Source organism: Talpa occidentalis, unplaced genomic scaffold, assembly GCF_014898055.3.
Source record: "Talpa occidentalis isolate TD23 unplaced genomic scaffold, MPIMG_talOcc4v2.1 talOcc4.12, whole genome shotgun sequence".
NCBI lineage: Eukaryota > Metazoa > Chordata > Mammalia > Eulipotyphla > Talpidae > Talpa > Talpa occidentalis.
In genome coordinates this window covers 80,873,647-80,891,138 of record NW_023601212.1, presented here as the reverse complement: position 1 = coordinate 80,891,138, position 17,492 = coordinate 80,873,647, and positions in this window count along the sequence as shown.

Genomic DNA, 17,492 nt, shown 5'->3' with positions numbered 1-17,492 from the left:
AATGAAAATGATTGCTAAAACATGTAAGATTTATGAGTTGATAAGAAAATGAAAAAACCCAAATAAATATGAACAAAAGCCATGAGTGGATAGTTCACCAAAGGGACAGAAATGACCTGTAAGCACATTCAACCTTAACAATAAGTGGTGCATAACAATGCAAGAATAAAATACTTTTAATCTATTGGACAAAACTTAAAAAAAATCGTAACAGCAGCCTGACAAGTAAGCACAGAAAAGACACTTACTGTGTAAATGTAAATCCAGTCTTTCGGGAGGTCAGTTTAATAATACTTATTAAAAATTTAAATGTGCATAGTTTGACTCAGAAATTCCATTTCCAGGAATTTATCCTACGGAAATAGTTACACAAGCGTGCAAAGCTAAATGCACAAAGGTGCTAATTGTGGTATTGTTTGACATAATGAAAAGTTGGAAACAACCCCAAAATTCATCAGGATGGCACCTACTAAAGAATTTATGATAATAATGGAAAACTGAAGCTGTTAAGTGGAATGCAGAATAGATGTTCTAAACACAAGAAACTGTTCACAGTAAATAAATGAATAAAGCAATGTGCAGAGAAGTACATACAGAAAAAGCCCATTTTTAGAAAAAACTTGTAACTTGGAAGGAAATACACTAAATAGTTTGATGATGATTATTTTGAGGTCTGAGAAGAGAGGAGACAATTTAAATTTTTTTATATTGCTTAAATATTTATGTATATGTCTTCATTCTGAAATTAGAAGAATTTTATTTTTATGTGATTTTTAAAAAGAAAAATAATAGTTAAGTGTTCAAGGAAGATGAAAACAAGGGACAGGGACAAGAAGGCACAGATTGTTGGGCACTGGTGGAGCTGGTGTGTGTGCATTCAAGTCCTGGACTGGCACTTAAAGCCAAGTTCTGTGTCTTTCTTATCTATAAAATGGGGCTAATTAGAGGCTTGAGGGAGGAGATTGAATAAGACAGCACAAAGTCTCCTTTGAGGTTAAAGAGAGAGAGTAAAGGTAGAGATGAGAAAAAGACTAGAACCTCAATAGAGAGGCAGAGGTAGACTCAGTCAGCAGATAGGCTTCATCTAAAGGCAGGTGTTGGAGGCTGCTATGAGCCAGAGCCACACAGCTCTTCTGCTGGCCAAGATCAGAGGTCTGTGAAGAGTTCTAAACTTAGAGAACTTGGACTGTCCTGGAACTACAAACCGTACACAAAGGATGGAGAGAAGAACTCCCTCTGGGAAGTCACTTTGGGCCCAGCTCTGCCTTCCTGACACCAGTAAAATTCAGCGTAGTCCCCTCCAGGGATCACTAGCATGCTTCTAACACTGACTTTCTATCTTTTGAAACCCTGTACAAAGCAGAGAATACAGAGGTAACACAACCAGAGGCAGAGGGCCCTGGAGCTTTCAAAATAATAGGGAGACAGCAATTGAGTGATAGTACATTTGAACCAAAGGGAGAGAAAAGAAAAAAACCTCAGAAGTAATACTCTGTCTTATTTTTCATGACCTATTTTGCCTATTGAGATCATATTTCAACTCTGAAGAAAGATTTCTATCCATTACTAATTGATAGTAATGATTACTGGGGTCGAGTCAATAAGACTCAGAAACAAATTTAAAGAGACCCTCCCTGGCCCCAGGATGAGATCACTTGAGCATCAAGAAGGGTGAAAGCTGCACTGGGGTGAAAGACAAAAGTGGTGAAGCTCAGGAGTTCATAATGACCAAAAAAAAAAAATTAAAAAATTCTCAGTTTTTGGAAGATGCTAGAGAATTAATTCAACTTGGAAAACCGGTAAATAAGGGGAAAGAATCAAGCATGCATTTGCCTTGATCAAATGTTGATTTAAAAAGTTTCTTTTTAGGGCCTCCCTGGTGGCGCAGTGGGTTGAGCGCAGTGCTGTGAAGCTGTCCGCAGCCTCTGCAGTGCAGGTTCAATTCCTGGCCGGCCAGGGAGATTCCCACATGACGTGGTAGACCTCTCCTGTCACGCCCGCTGCTCCCCTCAGCAGTGTATTTTGGTCTGTCTGCCTGTTCTGCTCCCCGCTCTGTCTCTGGTGAATCCTCTCACCCTCCTGCACCTTTGGCCTATGCCCTAGATCTTGTATTAAAATAAATAAATCTTTAAAGAAAGAAAAAGATATGAAAGTTAAAATAAAAATTTCTTTTTATAGAACTATTCTGGCTAATAAGTGAAGACAGAATTTTAGATTTGGAATATATCTGTCAAGTAATGGATCCAGCTATTGACTTCTTTTTTTAAAAAAAGATTTGTTTATTTATGCATATAAGAACAGGGGTGCAGGCCAGAGGTGCAGGGGGTAAGAGTATCCACCAGAGACAGAGTGGGGAACAGAACAGGCAGATTGACTGAAATACACTGCTGAGAGGAGCAGCAGGTGAGACAGGAGAGGTCTGCCTCGCCATGTGGGTTGCTCCCTGGCCGGCCGGGGATCGAACTCATGCTGCAGAGGCTGCTGATTGCTTCATAGTGCAGTGCTTAACCCCTGGGGCCACCAGGAAGGCCCCCAGCTGTTGACTTTCAACATCACCGTATCACATCACAAAAGACAACCGAGCATTATGTACTTCTGATGAAAGAATGTACCACACCTGGGAAGGGTTCCTGCCTCCCTGACCAAAGTCAAACCTTGTAATAGGATCAAACCTCTAGAAGCCACTACCATTTACAGAAAATACAAGGGTGAGGGGGTGGCATTGAATACCCCAGGTTTGTAGTCAACAAAATCATGATTGTGGAAAATGCTGCAACACAGACAACTTGGATTTTGCAACAAATATATGACCTGGGAAAAGAAAGAGTTGGCAAGGGAACCTGTAGAGTGAAAGAAACTGAAAAAGACATATTGTCCTTTACCATCTATGGGCCTTGCCTGTATCCTAATTCAATCAAACAAACTTTAAAAAAGACTCATTTTTTTAAATTTATGAGACAACTGGGAATATGACCACTGACTGGATATTTGGTGGTATTAGAGAATGATTAATTTCTTAGGCATGATAATGTATCATGGTTATGTATTTTTAAGATTCCTTAAAGAGATATGAATGAAATATTAATGGATAAAGTATATGAGGTCTGGGATTTGCTTCAAAATAAAATGCAAAGGGAAGTAGAAAATGTGCAGGGACAGGGTGGAGTGGTGGAATGAAACAAGAGTGACCAAAAGTTCATAATAGTAGAAGCTGGATGTTTTGTCTGCACTTGGGTTTTTTTGAAATTTTCCACAATAAAATGCTTTTTTTTTTTTTTTATAGAGGCATGTTTTTATTTATTTGTTTGTTTGTTTGTTTGCTTTGTTTATACATACACTGGGTACAGTCAGAAGCACGGGAGAGTGAGAGAATTCACCAGAGCCACAGCGGGGAACAGAGCAGGCAGAAGGACCGAAGTACACTGCTAAGGGGAGCAGCGGGCGGCAGGAGAGGTCTGCACGCCATGTGGGACCCTCCTCAGGTGGCCGGGGAGCAGCCGGGGATCGAACCTGCGCCGCGGAGGCTGCAGACAGCTTCGCAACCCAGCGCTCAACCTCTGCACCACCGGGGAGGCCCTAAAATGCTTTTTTTAAGTCCATATGATGAGTCAAAATTTTTCCTTCTTTGAAAAAAATGAGTCTTGGAAACAAATGACCTAGGAAGCCCCTCCAGCACAAACTTTCTCTCCAATTAAAAAATTATCTTTTCTTTTTACAAAGCAGTATAAATCCACTGTAGAAGGTTAACAAATAATAAAAAGCAAGGATTAAATAAAATACTGTGTTCCATCACCAGCTAACCTCACTTGAATACCATCACAGGACTTTTTCTCTGCATATTTATGTTTTTTAACGAAACAAGATCAAAATAGCACAGGCTGCTTTGAAAGCTGCGTTTCTTAGTTAATGGTCTCCACTTTGCCATGAGCAATAGATTTCAATCTTATGGAATACCCTGGCCATACATGCATTTCCCTTATTGTGTCCCTATGTGTTCTGGTGTCTTAGGCAGCTTGGGCTGCCATAACAAAATGCCATAGACTGGATGACTTTATTTATTTATTTATTTATTTTAACGAATTTTTTTTTTTTTTATAGAGGCATGTTTTATTTATTTGTTTGCTTGTTTGTTTGTCTCACTAGTGAGAACCCTGTTCCTGTTTTGCAGATGACTACCAGGATTTATCCTTGAGTAGCAGAGAAAGAAAGCTCTGATCTTTCTTCCTCTTCTTATGATGACACTAATCCCACCATGGGGAACCCACCTTCATGACTTCATCTAAATCTAATCACTTCCCAAAGGTCCCGCTTCCAAACAACATCACATTGGTGGTTAAGACTTCAACATATGAATTTCAAACTGAGATTCTATCCAGAACCATGCATTTTCTCTTTAAATTTGACATATTATCTTTGCTTCTTCTTTTTTTTTTTTTTTTTAGAATTTTTTTCTTTAAAGATTTATTTTTATTTATTTATACAAGCACTGGGTACAGTCAGAAGTGCGGGAGGGGAGAGAATTCACCAGAGCCAGAGCGGGGAGCAGAGCAGGCAGAAGGACCGAAGTACACTGCTGAGGGGAGCAGCGGGCGGCAGGAGAGGTCTGCGTGCCATGTGGGACCCTCCTCCGGTGCCCGGGGGAGCAGCCGGGGATCGAACTGGCGCTTCAGAGGCCGCGGGCAGCCTTGCAACCCAGCGCTTAGCTGCTGTACCACTGGGGAGGCCCTATCTTTGCTTCTTTTGTTCCCATAAATCTGACTTGTGGAATAGCCTGGACCCATAGTCACATGGAATGTCATCCTTGTTGCACGTGCTTGGTAGCTTCCTCAAGAGGCTCTACAGTCTGCAGGTACCAAGAGTTTAGGCCTCAGGGTGCTTGCTGTTCATACCTTCACAGTATGTGTGCACCTTCAGAGTGCTAGCCCATTCTGAGGGCTACCTCCAAACTGCCCCCAGGATAGAGTAAGGAGCCTGTCGGCTGGTCTCTCAGCCAGATCCCCTGTTGGCCTCTGCCACCAAACCAGAGTAATATTTTGCCACCAGAAATGGCTGGGAACCAGAAACCTCAGGCTAGAAGTACCAGAGATGGTGTCACCACCCTTTAAAAAATTTTCCACTCACCAAGTGGTGACCTTGAGCTGATTGTGTTTCCCATTCTTGCCTTAAGGCCCAGGATGGGTGGGCCAGTGAGATGTACACATTCCAGAAATTTCAGATAATGAGGGAAAAACTTGGAAAAATTAGGGACTGGAGGGAAAATTTTTAATGTATGTATTATTTATTTCCCTGCCCACTCAGATCTGCAGTCACTTCGTTCATTTAGGAACATAGAATGTTTCCTTGCATTTGGATCATAAAACTGTCATGGTTGATCTACCTAGAGATATGGAAATCTAAAAAATTCCCTCCCACTTTGAAGCTAAGCTGGGTGAATGAAAAAGTCCACGGGGGAAATTCCCCCTCATCTCTTTTGTTTTTATTTTTCCCTTTCCCACCCAGCAGGACCTAAGGTAAGAGAACGAAGACAGGGTGTAAGGAACTGCTTACAGAGGCACACTCATTCGTGGGGGTGGGGAGAGCCTCTGGCAGCAAAACAGACCTGAGGAAGGCCGTTCACTTCCAGAATACCCTCCTGGGGCACCTGTCTCTCCAAATGAGTGGTTAAGACACATACTATTTTTCCAGAATTTGAGGAGAGAGAGCAATTAATTCAGATTGGTCTGGCCTGAAAGGTTTCCAGGAAGAGGGGAGATTTCAGCTGAATTTAAAGAGTAGAGGATGTGGGCCTTCCCAGTGGTGCAGCGGGTTGAGCACAGTGCTGTGAAGCTGTCCGCAGCCTCTGCAGTGCGGGTTCGATCCCAGCTGGCAAGAATCCCAGATGGCTTGGCAAACCTCTCCTGTTGCGCCCTCTGCTCTCCTCAACAGTGTAGTTCGGTCCTTCTGCCTGTTCTGCAACCTTCTCTCTCTGGTGAATTCTCTCATTCTCTCACCCTTCTGCGCCTCTGGCCTGTACCCCAGTACTTGTATAAATAAATAAATCTTTAAAAAAAAAAGAGTAGAGGATGGTTAATTCCATGGTGGTGGGAGGGATGTTTCGTGGTAATAAGTTCATTCGGTGCTATTTAACAGAGCTCAGGATGCCAGCTATGAAGATTCGACTCCCGTCCGTGCTTGGTTGTGTGTGCACACACAGGTGTGCAGACTCCAGTAGTATGGCAGTGGATGTCTCCCTATTTATTAAGTTTTTCTCTTCGTGTACATGCATTTGGGGATGACTCTGTACCTAAGCATTTGTTTTTCTCACTCGCTTTCCCCTTCCTTTCTTTATTCTCCACCACACAGTCTCTCTCATCATCTATCCCCATCTTGCTGTATAATGGTCCCATATAAATCCTAAGTATATCTTTTATTATTCATTGCACATATTAAATAGTTTGCTATGCCCTGCCCCTAATTTAAAATGCAAAGGAACACAATGTTCTACCAATCCACCTAAATCTCTCTTCTACTTTATTGCTTCCACCACTGGCCTTTTATTTCACTGTTTTTATTTTTATCATGTGTATGTCATTTAAAAGGTCAAATATTAATCCTGAAGAAAAGCAAAACCACCTCATTACACTCTCACCCATTTCTCAGCTTCCACATTCTCAAGTCTTTCAGCCATTTATTTTGGTATGCACCTCCCTGTTGTAAATAACATGCTTGTGTACCTAGTTCTTGATTTTGTTTTCAGGTTTTCCTCAAGTATAATTTCCATTATATTTTTCCCACAGAGGACAATTTTTCTTCCATCCTTAAGGACTAAGCTCCTTTACCTGGATTTTGGAGGAGGTGTGGGCAGCACTGACAGGTCTAAGTTGGGGTGGGGGTGTTGAGTCTTCCCAGGCTCCCCATGAACCAGTCCTGACTGTCTGGCAGACTCGTGCAGTCCTGGAACTTCACGTGCAGCAAGGGAGGCAAGGCAGCGTCAAAGAAGCTTGCCTGGGCTGTGTCCCTGGGGGCTGTGGCCTCCACTGAGTTTCCAGAGACCCACTTCTTAATAGCCCTGACCTTGGACACACATGGGGTATAATTGGTGCAACCAGTAGGCTGCGCGTGGTGCACTCTCTTTGGCAAGACCATTATTCCTTCTTCTCCTGGTCATCTTGGAAGCAAGCACCAGAGTGGTTGTCACATTTAGATGTGATTCCTAACACAGGAAACAAAGATTTAATCCTTACACCTCCATCCCCACACACAACTCTTCCCTCCCCATCCTTCCTAAAAAATGTTTATATCTTAATTTTTGTCCAGAGCAGGATTTGCTGTTATGATGATGATGATAATGATATGAATATTATTATACTATGATTTTATTTTTTCTTGAAGTTGTCTTGCCCTAGAGTTAATTGTCTCAAGTTTTTGCTTGTCTAGTTTTCCAGGTACTTACTACAAATTCATACCCCATATCTGGGGTGGGGTCCCCAGATCAGTCTAACTCTTCTTGGGGCTGTCTGTCCCACACCCCTCATCCACCTCTTAGGCTCCAAGCAGCTTGCCATAGGACATCTGGACCCCCTGCTCCCAGGGGGTCCTCTTTCTGGAATTGCTTCTTCATAGTTAAGTTAGCTACAGAATTAGAAGTTTCAGTACTCTTTCTCCAGAAATTTTTAAATTTTATACTCAAAATTTTAGTTTTTTTTAAAAAAAGTGTATTAATACTGATATTCTCTGTGGAAGGCTTGCTTTTTTAAAAAAGATTTATTTATTTATGCATACAAGAGCTGGGGTACAGGCCAGAGATGCGGGGGGCGAGAGGATTTACCAGAGACAGAGTGGGGAACAGAACAAGCAGACTGACTGAAATACACTGCTGAGGGGAGCAGTGGGTGAGTCAGGAGAGGTCTGCTGCGCCATGTGTGTTTCTCCCTGGGCGGGGATCAAACTGGTGTTGCAGAGGCTGCAGATTGCTTCATAGTACCGTGTTTAACTCCTTGCGCCACCAGGGAAGCCCTGGAAGGTTTGGTTTTTAAAGAAAATTGACACATAACACTATGTTAGTTTTAGTTGTACAACATAATGATTTGATATATGTATACTTACTCAGAATCTTGAAGGCATTGCCTTACTACATCCTAGTTTTAAATAGTGTTGTTGAGAAGCCTGAGGTCATACTAATCCCGTTATTTCACTCTATAACCTTATAGAATCTTTGCTTTGGCTCTGTGTTCCAAAATTTCAATATTATTTGTCTTCATATGAGTTTATTTTAATTCTTTGTATTGAATACTAACGGGGCTTCTCCACCTACATGTTGTTTCTTCAGTTCTGGCAATTTTTCTAGAGCTATTTCTTTGATAACTTCTTCCCTTCTGGTTTTCTCTTTATGAAACTTCTGTGTTTTGATATTGGATCGATCTCTTTATTTTATCCTTGAGTTTTCTTTTATATTTCCTCTTTTTAATTTTTTTCCTTATTTTTTGTATCTTTGCCATGTGTCTACTACGCAGGAAGTGTTTCTTCGATCTTTATTTTCCAACCCTTCTACCGAGTTTTTCATTTTTTTTTTTATAGAGGCATGTTTTATTTATTTATTTGTTTGTTTGTTTTGTTTATACATGCACTGGGTACAGTCAGAAGCGCGGGAGGGTGAGAGAATTCACCAGAGCCAGAGCGGGGAGCAGAGCAGGCAGAAGGACCGAAGTACACTGCTGAGGGGAGCAGCGGGCGGCAGGAGAGGTCTGCACACCATGTGGGACCCTCCTCAGGTGGCCGGGGAGCAGCCGGGGATGGAACCGGCGCTGCAGAGGCTGCGGGCAGCTTCGCAACCCAGCGCTCAACCGCTGCGCCACCGGGGAGGCCCGAGTTTTTCATTTTTAATACAATATTTGTCATTTTTAAGATCCTTTTCTGTTCTCTGAATATTCCTTTTTTAATGGTCTTTTGTACTTGCTTCAAGGATGAAATAGCTAATCTTATCTATCCAACAACTAACAATATTATTTGTATTGCTTGCTCTTGCTTCTTCCAAGGTCATTTTTTCCCTCCTTATTGCTTGGTGTCTGTCTTTCATGCCAAGTAAGGCTGATGTGATCTCTAGCTCTCTATTTATGTGTCAGTATCTGAGATCTTTCTCTTGATCCAGTCAGTCACTCTATAGGGGGTTCTACCAGTCATCAAAGTCAGAGGGGTTGGGAGAAGAGGAAGTCATAGCCTTGGCTTCCAACACTTTAAAAGGTAAATGTAAGGAGGGGCTGCCTAGGGGTCATGCTTGTCCATCAGCATCCTGCCCTCAGCTGTGTCATGTCCCGAGGCCAGGAGTGCCTTCTGTTTAACTTCTCCAGAAAAACAACATCACATCTTCCACCTGGACTGGGGAAGGAATTGTCATTGTGTTCAGAATAGAGAAGGGGAGCTGAGAGTATATTACTTTTTCAACTTTAATTGTGGTAAAATACACTTAACATAAAATTTATTGTCATAACCATACCTAAGGATACAGTTCAGGGCCTCCCTGGTGGTGCAAGGGGTTAAAATTTCAGCGTTATCAAGCTATGACCAGCCACTGCAGAATGAGTTCGATCCCTGGCCAGGGAGCTGACCCACATGGCACAGTGGACCTCTCCTGTCTCACCCGCTGCTCCCCTCAGCAGTGTATTTCTGTAGCTCTGCCTGCTCTGCTCCCCACTCTATCTCTGGTGAATCCTCTTACCACCCCTGTCCCCGCACCTTTGGCCTACACCCCAGTTCTTGTATGCATTAAAAAAAAAGAGTCCAGGGCCTCTCTGGTGGCGCAAGGGGTTAAGCACAGCACTATGAAGCTGTCTGCATCCTCTGCAGCATAAGTTCGAACCCTAGCCAGAGAGCTGCCCACATAGTGCAGCAGACCTCTCCTGTCTCTCCCGCTGCTCCCCTCAGCAGTGTATTTCTGTTGATCCTCCTGCTCTGTTTCTCACTCTGTCTCTAGTGAATCCTCTCACTGCCCCCCCACCTCTGGACTGTACCCCAGTTCTTGTATGCACAAAATAAAAAAATCTTTTAAAAAAAGGGTCCAGTTCAGTAGTGTCAAGTACATTTGTATGGTTTTTTTTTTTTTTTTTAAATGAGATTGGTTCAAGCCAATCTTTTTTTTTTATTTATTTATTTATTTATTTATTTATACAAGCACGGGGTACAGTCAGAAGCGCGGGAGGGTGAGAGAATTCACCAGAGCCAGAGCGGGGAGCAGAGCAGGCAGAAGGACCGAAGTACACTGCTGAGGGGAGCAGCGGGCAGCAGGAGAGGTCTGCGCGCCATGTGGGACCCTCACCCAGTGGCCGGGGATCGAACCGGTGCTGCAGAGGCTGCGGGCAGCTTCGCAACCCAGCGCTCAACCGCTGCGCCACCGGGGAGGCCCACATTTGTATGGTTTTGCAACCAATTTCAAGAGCTCTTCTTCATCTTGCAAAGCTGAAACTACCAATCAAACATCTTCCCATTCCCCATTCCCTTCTCCCCCTAGTCAGTGGCAACTACCCCTCTATTTTCTGTCTTTATAACTTTGACTCTAGTTACCTCATTTGAGTGGACTCATACAGTATTTGCCCTTTTTGATGGGCTTATTTCATTTAGCATAACGTCCTCAAGGTTTATCCAAGTTGTCAGGTGTCAGAATTCCTTTCCTTTTTTTTTTCAAAACTTTTTTTTTTTAGATATATTTATTTTATTTATACAAGCACTGGGTGCAGTCAGAAGCGCGGGAGGGTGAGAGAATTCACCAGAGCCAGAGCAGGGAGCAGAACAGGCAGACTGATGAAATACACTGCTGAGGGGAGCAGTGGGCATGGCAGGAGAGGTCTGTTGCGCCATGTGGGACCCTCGCCCAGCGGCCGGGGATTGAACTGGTGCTGCAGAGGCTGCGGGCAGCTTCGCAGCCCAGCGCTCAACTGCTGCGCCACCAGGGAGGCCCAGAATTCCCTTCCTTTTTAAGGCTGAGTAATATTCCGGCATCTAACATCTGAACATTTCTGGTGTTCCATGATGCCAGACAGGTTTATGCTGGCCTTCCGCATTTCTGGCTGAGGTCTTAACTTTTCTTTGTTCTGATGTAAATCAGTTACCGTTGTCCATCTGCTTTTCAGCTTCAAAATAATTTGTTACTGTTTTCTTTTTTCTGTCTTCTTTGTCCATTGGGACTATATCTTAAAAGGAAATATTTTACTATCATTTTGGTGGATAAGAGGTAAATGTGAATAATCAATTCAACTCTATAGATTGTATTACTTCTGAGTGATATGATTTTTGATGTCTTCCTTTTGTGGGTAAGTGGCCTCTCCCCCTTCCCTCACTCTCTCTCTCTATATATACACATACACACACATATATACACACTTACATATGATTATTACTCACATATATGACTATCATTCATATATATATGATTATTATTCATATGTATATGATTATGAGACACAAATTATCAGTTCTTCAAAGAGAAAAACATGGAGATACCATAACACCTAGTAATTCCACTTCTTGGCATATATTCAAGAGAATTTTAAAACATTTGTCCACACAAAAGTATATACATGAATGCTCTTAACAGCATTATTCATAACCAAAAAGTGGAAACAACTCAAATTTTCATAGAAGAATAGATAAACAAAATGCAGTGTAACTATCCAATGGAATATCATTCTGCCACACAAGGAATATAAAATACTAAAACACAACACAACATGGATGAAACTCAAAAACATTATGCCAAGTGAATGGAGCTAGACATATTGTATGATTCCATTTATACAAAAAAGTACAGGAAAGGCAATATAGAGACAGGATGTAGAAAAGTAGATTAGTGGTTGCTAGGGAATAGGGAGGAGGGGGAAACAGAGGATGACTGCTAATGGGTGAAAATTTTCTCAAATTAGATGGTGACGATTACATAACCTTATAAATATACTAGAAACTATGGAACCATTTTAAGATGGTGAATTCCGTGGTATGTTAGTTGTACTCATTTTAAACATCTTACATGGTTAAATAGGAGTGAAAGGTAGGACCAAAAAACACAGGTCAGACACATAAACCTTCAATTGTACATTAAATTCTCTTTTTGTCATGGATTGTGGAGAGGTGGAATGCAAAGACCAGGATCTACTTCGAAGGCCAAGCCTCTGTTTGACCAAATCATGTGACTGGGATTGGCTGTGAACTTGAGAAAGGAAGATGCTCTGATAGTCAGCAGAGGAGCACCGTAATGAGATCACAGAGAGAAAGGCAAATGCCAAGGTTCTAATAGCAACTCTGTTCTGTGTGTCTTTGTTCTCATCTGTAAATTGAGAAGGTTGGATTAAATCTTGAGCCCAACCCAGATAAGATTTAGTAGGTCTGGGTTGGGCCCCAAAAACCTGAATGTTTTAAAGTTACTGGTGATTCTGATGCTCTTATAGATGTGGAAATCTCCTTTTAGAGACTGGGTTCCAATGGTAAAAAAAAAAACAAAACAAAAAACAACAGAAATTTAATATGTGAAACAGTGAATGGTCTGAGATTCTTGAGCTTCTGAAATTCTTTCAATGAAAGGCAAAATATTTGAAAGTTCAGACACCCCATTATATGCTAAATATATTTGCCAATAAGAAACTTGTAACAAATATAGTCATTCTAGAACAGAACTGGGTATAAAAAAATCAATTCATTTGGGACCCTATTTAAAGGGGTTAAATTATACACATAGCTCATTCCCATATTCTAGCTGGTTTAAGTCTCTCTGCCTTTACTTGTCTTGGAATACCCTTCTGATTTTTCCAGACAATTTTATGCATACTTCAAGACTCAGTTCAAATTTCCCTTCCTTCAAAAAGACCTCTCATCGTGAACTATTTCTCGTTCTTTGTGTTCCCTTAGTGTACTGTGTACATCTGCCATTGGTGTATTAGCTAGTTTTTGTTATCTAACAAACAACCTCAAACTATAGTAACTTAAAACAACAATTATCATTTATTATCTCACAGTGTTTGTAGGTCAAGAACACAGGACATGGCAGAATTGGCCTGTCTCTGCTTCACAATATTTGAGACCTCAACTGTGAGGCTAGAAGGCTGGAGAGTTGAAGTCTCCTGAAGACTTAACTGAAATTGGAGAATCCATTTCCTAGATGCCTCATGCATGATGGCTCATGACAGGCAAGTTGGTGCTGGCTATTGGCGCAGGTCTTAGTTCCTCCCTAGGTGGGTGTCTCCATAGGTGTTTAGATAGCACCATGACATGGAGCTGGCCTCCCCCAAATGAGAAGTGCAAGAGAGAGCAAGTCTTTTAAGACCTAGCACCAGAAGTCACACACTATCATTTTCATCACATTCTGTTTGTAAGAATATAGTCTCTAAGTCTAGCACACATTCAAGGCAAGGGGAATTAGATTTTACTCTTTTTTTTTTTTTTTAAAGATCTATTTATTTATTTATACAAGCACTGGGTACAGTCAGAAGCATGGGAGGGTGAGAGGATTCACCAGAGCCAGAGCGGGGAGCAGAACAGGCAGACTGAGGAAGTACACTGCTGAGGGGAGCAGCGGGCGGCAGGAGAGGTCTGCACGCCATGTGGGACCCTCGCTGATGGCCGGGGATCGAACTGGCGCTGCAGAGGCTGCGGGCAGCTTCGCAGCCCAGCGCTCAACCGCTGTGCCACCGGGGAGGCCCAGATTTCACTCTTTTAGAGAGAGAAGCATCACAGAATATGTGGGCGTATTTTAAGACCACCACACCCATGATGCAGTATAAAACATTTAGCTACATGTTTCTCTGTGTATATCTAACTATCTGAGGTATACTTACAGCAGGGTTGTGACACAGGACTTAGCATCAAGGAGACGCCAGATGGATATTTAACTATTTTTCAGATATAGAATTGAATCACCCTGACTGTAGAGCGATTTTACTTTCTCTGGCTTATGAGAATGGACTCAAGTAACTCGGATGTAATGGCCCAGGCTGTCTGACCTAGCCTCCAGATGCCCTCCATACTGTCCTAGCAAATCCTTCAGGTTGGGTTAGGACATGTCAAGATCTAGGATGAGCTATCAGCACAGTATTTCAGAGGATGAAATCCAACAGTTTGTATTCTAGAGACAGAGTAAACTCAACATACCCAAATTGTGTGTCTAGTCCTTTTCCAAAATTTCTCCTTCCCTGGTATTATCATTCCAGTGAAGAATATCAAGGTCTGGATGCCATTCTGTATTCCCACCTCTGTTTTACTTCTAAAACCATTCAGACACTAAGTCCTATAACTGGGGAATGGAGACCCTGATATTGCAAGAGTCTTTGAATCCATACGTCCACCAAGTATTGCCTATGGACTAGACAAATGATAATGAGCTATATATATATCTATATAGAGATATAGATAAATATAGATATATAGATAAATGCGTGCACGCACGCGCACACACACACAGCTTCAAATTTACATAAATAACATGTTAAAGTCCAAAATCACCTAAAAGTTTTCCTGAATTCAAATAGTCTTTTTAAAATGCATATTTTCCCCATCAACAGGCAACATAACTGTCTTCATTAGCATCAGTGAAATCTTTTGTTATTAAAGACAGAGGCCAAAATCAGCCATAGATATGCTTACACATGTGCTAAATGTAAATAAAATTTGGAACATACATGCAATGGAATACTAGAAAGCCATAAAGAAGGAATAAAGAAATTCTTTAGGGACTAATACAGAACAATCTCCAAGATAATATTTTTAGGTGAAAAAAAACTGAATTGTAAAGGCAATGGGTAGCAAGTTATACATATGCCCAAAACAGTACATGGAGATTCTGATAAGCTTGCTTTTCCCCATGAAAGGGACCTGGAGGTATAGCTGGAGACCACACAATCTGGAAGACAGGGCTGGAAAGAGATTTTTCACAATATACCCTAGCACCTTTTGGATTATGAATCATGTTTTTCTTTTTTAAGATTTATTTATTTATGCATACAAGAACTGGGGTAAAGGCCAGAGATATGGGGAGTGAGAGGATTCACCAGAGATAGAGTAGAGAACGGAACAGGCAGATCCACTGAAATACACTGCTGAGGGGAGCAGCGGGTGAGTCAGGAGAGGTCTGCTGTACCATGTGGGTAGCTCCCTGGCTGGGGATCGAACTCATGCTTCAGAGGCTGTGGCTAGCTTCATAGGTTGCATCTTAACCCCTTGCACCACCAGGGAGGCCCCATGAATCATGTTTCTATCTTGATTATTTTTTAAACAAAAATTAATGGAAATTTTAAGAAAGGTTTGTTCTCCAAATTGGTTAGGATATATGGGTTTTGATTCTTTCTCCTTTCTCCCACCCAACTACTCTTCTCTCATAAAATCTTTGAGTTGCTTTCCAATGCTTTTTTGCATAAGTTTCAAGTTCATCAATATGGCATTTATTGTCCTGATGATCAGCCCTTTCAGCTTTCTCTCTTTGCCCTCTTTCTAAAACTTCTGGTTCTGGTTTACTGACCTCATTTCAACTCCTAGTGAGCCTGGGAGTCTCATACTTCCATGCGATTGCTCATGTTCCTCTACTTAGAGCCCCTTCCTCCCCTAAGCAACCTGGCTTATCTCCACCCACATTCCAGGAGTCAATTCATGTGTTACCTCTTGTGGAAGTACTTCCTGACCTTCCACCAAGGTGAGTTAGACAACCCTTCTTAGTCAGTCTCCTATGAAGATTTATTGTCACTATGACTGAACAAGACCCCTTAATAGGTGCTGTAGGTACAGAAATTAAAAAGCATAACCCCTGACCTTAAGAAAAGAGCAAATTAGTGGAAAGGTACCTATTACCATTAAATTCATGCCCCCTCACAAACCTTTAAGCCTTCAGAGTAGGAAGTCAATTTGAGTGTGGAATTTTCAATCTTTCAACTGGCTGAATAGTTTCTACCTTCCTCCCCTGTGCTCCTAGGATACTGTGCACACACCAGCCAGAGTATTAACACATTGTAATACAGAACTCAATTGTCTCATTTATCTCCTCTGCCAGACTGAGCGCTCCCAGAATGGGGGAAATGGAGGGAACAAAAGGTTACATGAAGGTGGTGGAATTATAATCAGACCTTGAAGAATGGAAATTATTTCAATCTTTGTTGTAGATGTGGAGGTGGGAAGATATTCCAACTTGAAGGAACAGGGTGAGCAGAGGGATGTGGCAAGTTCAAAGAAGACACGTGGTTCCCTGTGGTGGTTGTGAAGGACATGTGCAGGTGGGGAGAGCTGTGTGAGATAAACTGGGTTTAGATTCTTTGAAAGATTTTGAAAGTGACACAATTAGATCTGAGTTTTAGGAAGGAGATTATGACTGAGTGGAAATGTCTTCATCCATTTAGGCTACCATAACAAAATGCCATCAACTGGATGGCTTATAAACAACAGAAACTTTTTCTTGCAGTTCTGGAGGCTAGAAAATCAAGATCAAGACACTGGCAGGGCTTCCCCAGTGGCGCAGCGGGTTGAGCGCAGTGCTGTGAAGCTGTCCGCAGCCTCTGCAGGGCTGGTTTGATTCCCGGCTGGCCAGGGAGAAACCCATATGGCACAGCAGACCTCTCCTGTCATGCCCCCTGCTCCCCTCAGCAGTGTATTTCAGTCAGTCTGCCTGTTCTGCTCCCTGCTCTGTCTCTGGTGAATCCTCTCACCCTCCCGTGCCTCTGGCCTATACCCCAGTTCTTGTATAAAAATAAATAAACCTTTAAAAAAAAAAAAGACACTGGCAGATGCAGTATCTAATAAGGGTCCTATTCCTGGCTCATAGACAGTCATCGCCTCACTGTGTCCTCACATGTCAGAAGGGGCCAAGGAGCACTCTGGGGTCTCTTTGAAAGATTTATTTATTTATGCATACAAGAACTGGGGTGCAGGCCAGAGGTGTGGGGGGTGAGAGGATTCACCAGAGACAAAGTGGAAAACAGAACAGGCTGACTGAAATACTCTGCTGAGGGGAGCAGCGGGCGAGACAGGAGAGGTCTGCTGCATCATGTGGGTCAGCTCCTTGGCAGGCTGGGAATCAAACTCATACTGCAGAGTCTGTGTTTACCGCCTTGTGCCACCAGGGTATCCCTAGGGTCTCTTTTAAAAAGGCACAAATCCCATTCATGAGGGCTCTGCAAAAAGACTCCACCCCCAAAGACCCTCATCCCGGGGCTATGCCTCCAGCTACTCCATTCTGTAACATGGGGACAAATAGGCCAGAGAGAGATCTTTTAGGAATCAGCAGGACTTAGTGTCTAGTTGAATATGGGAGAGAGGTTCTTATTAGACCTTTTCCTTTCCTCAGGCTCCATGTCATGGGATCGTCACCTGTTACAGATTTCTGCAACTCAGTTCCACTGCCTGAGCTCAGCCTTCCACATGGTGTGCTGGGGCAGGCCATATATCCGCCTGCTGCCTGCCAGTTGCTACAGAAAGTCTTCTTGGTCTTTATTGAGTTGTAATTCACATTTTATATACAATTTAGTCACTTGAAGTACACATTTCAAAGGTTT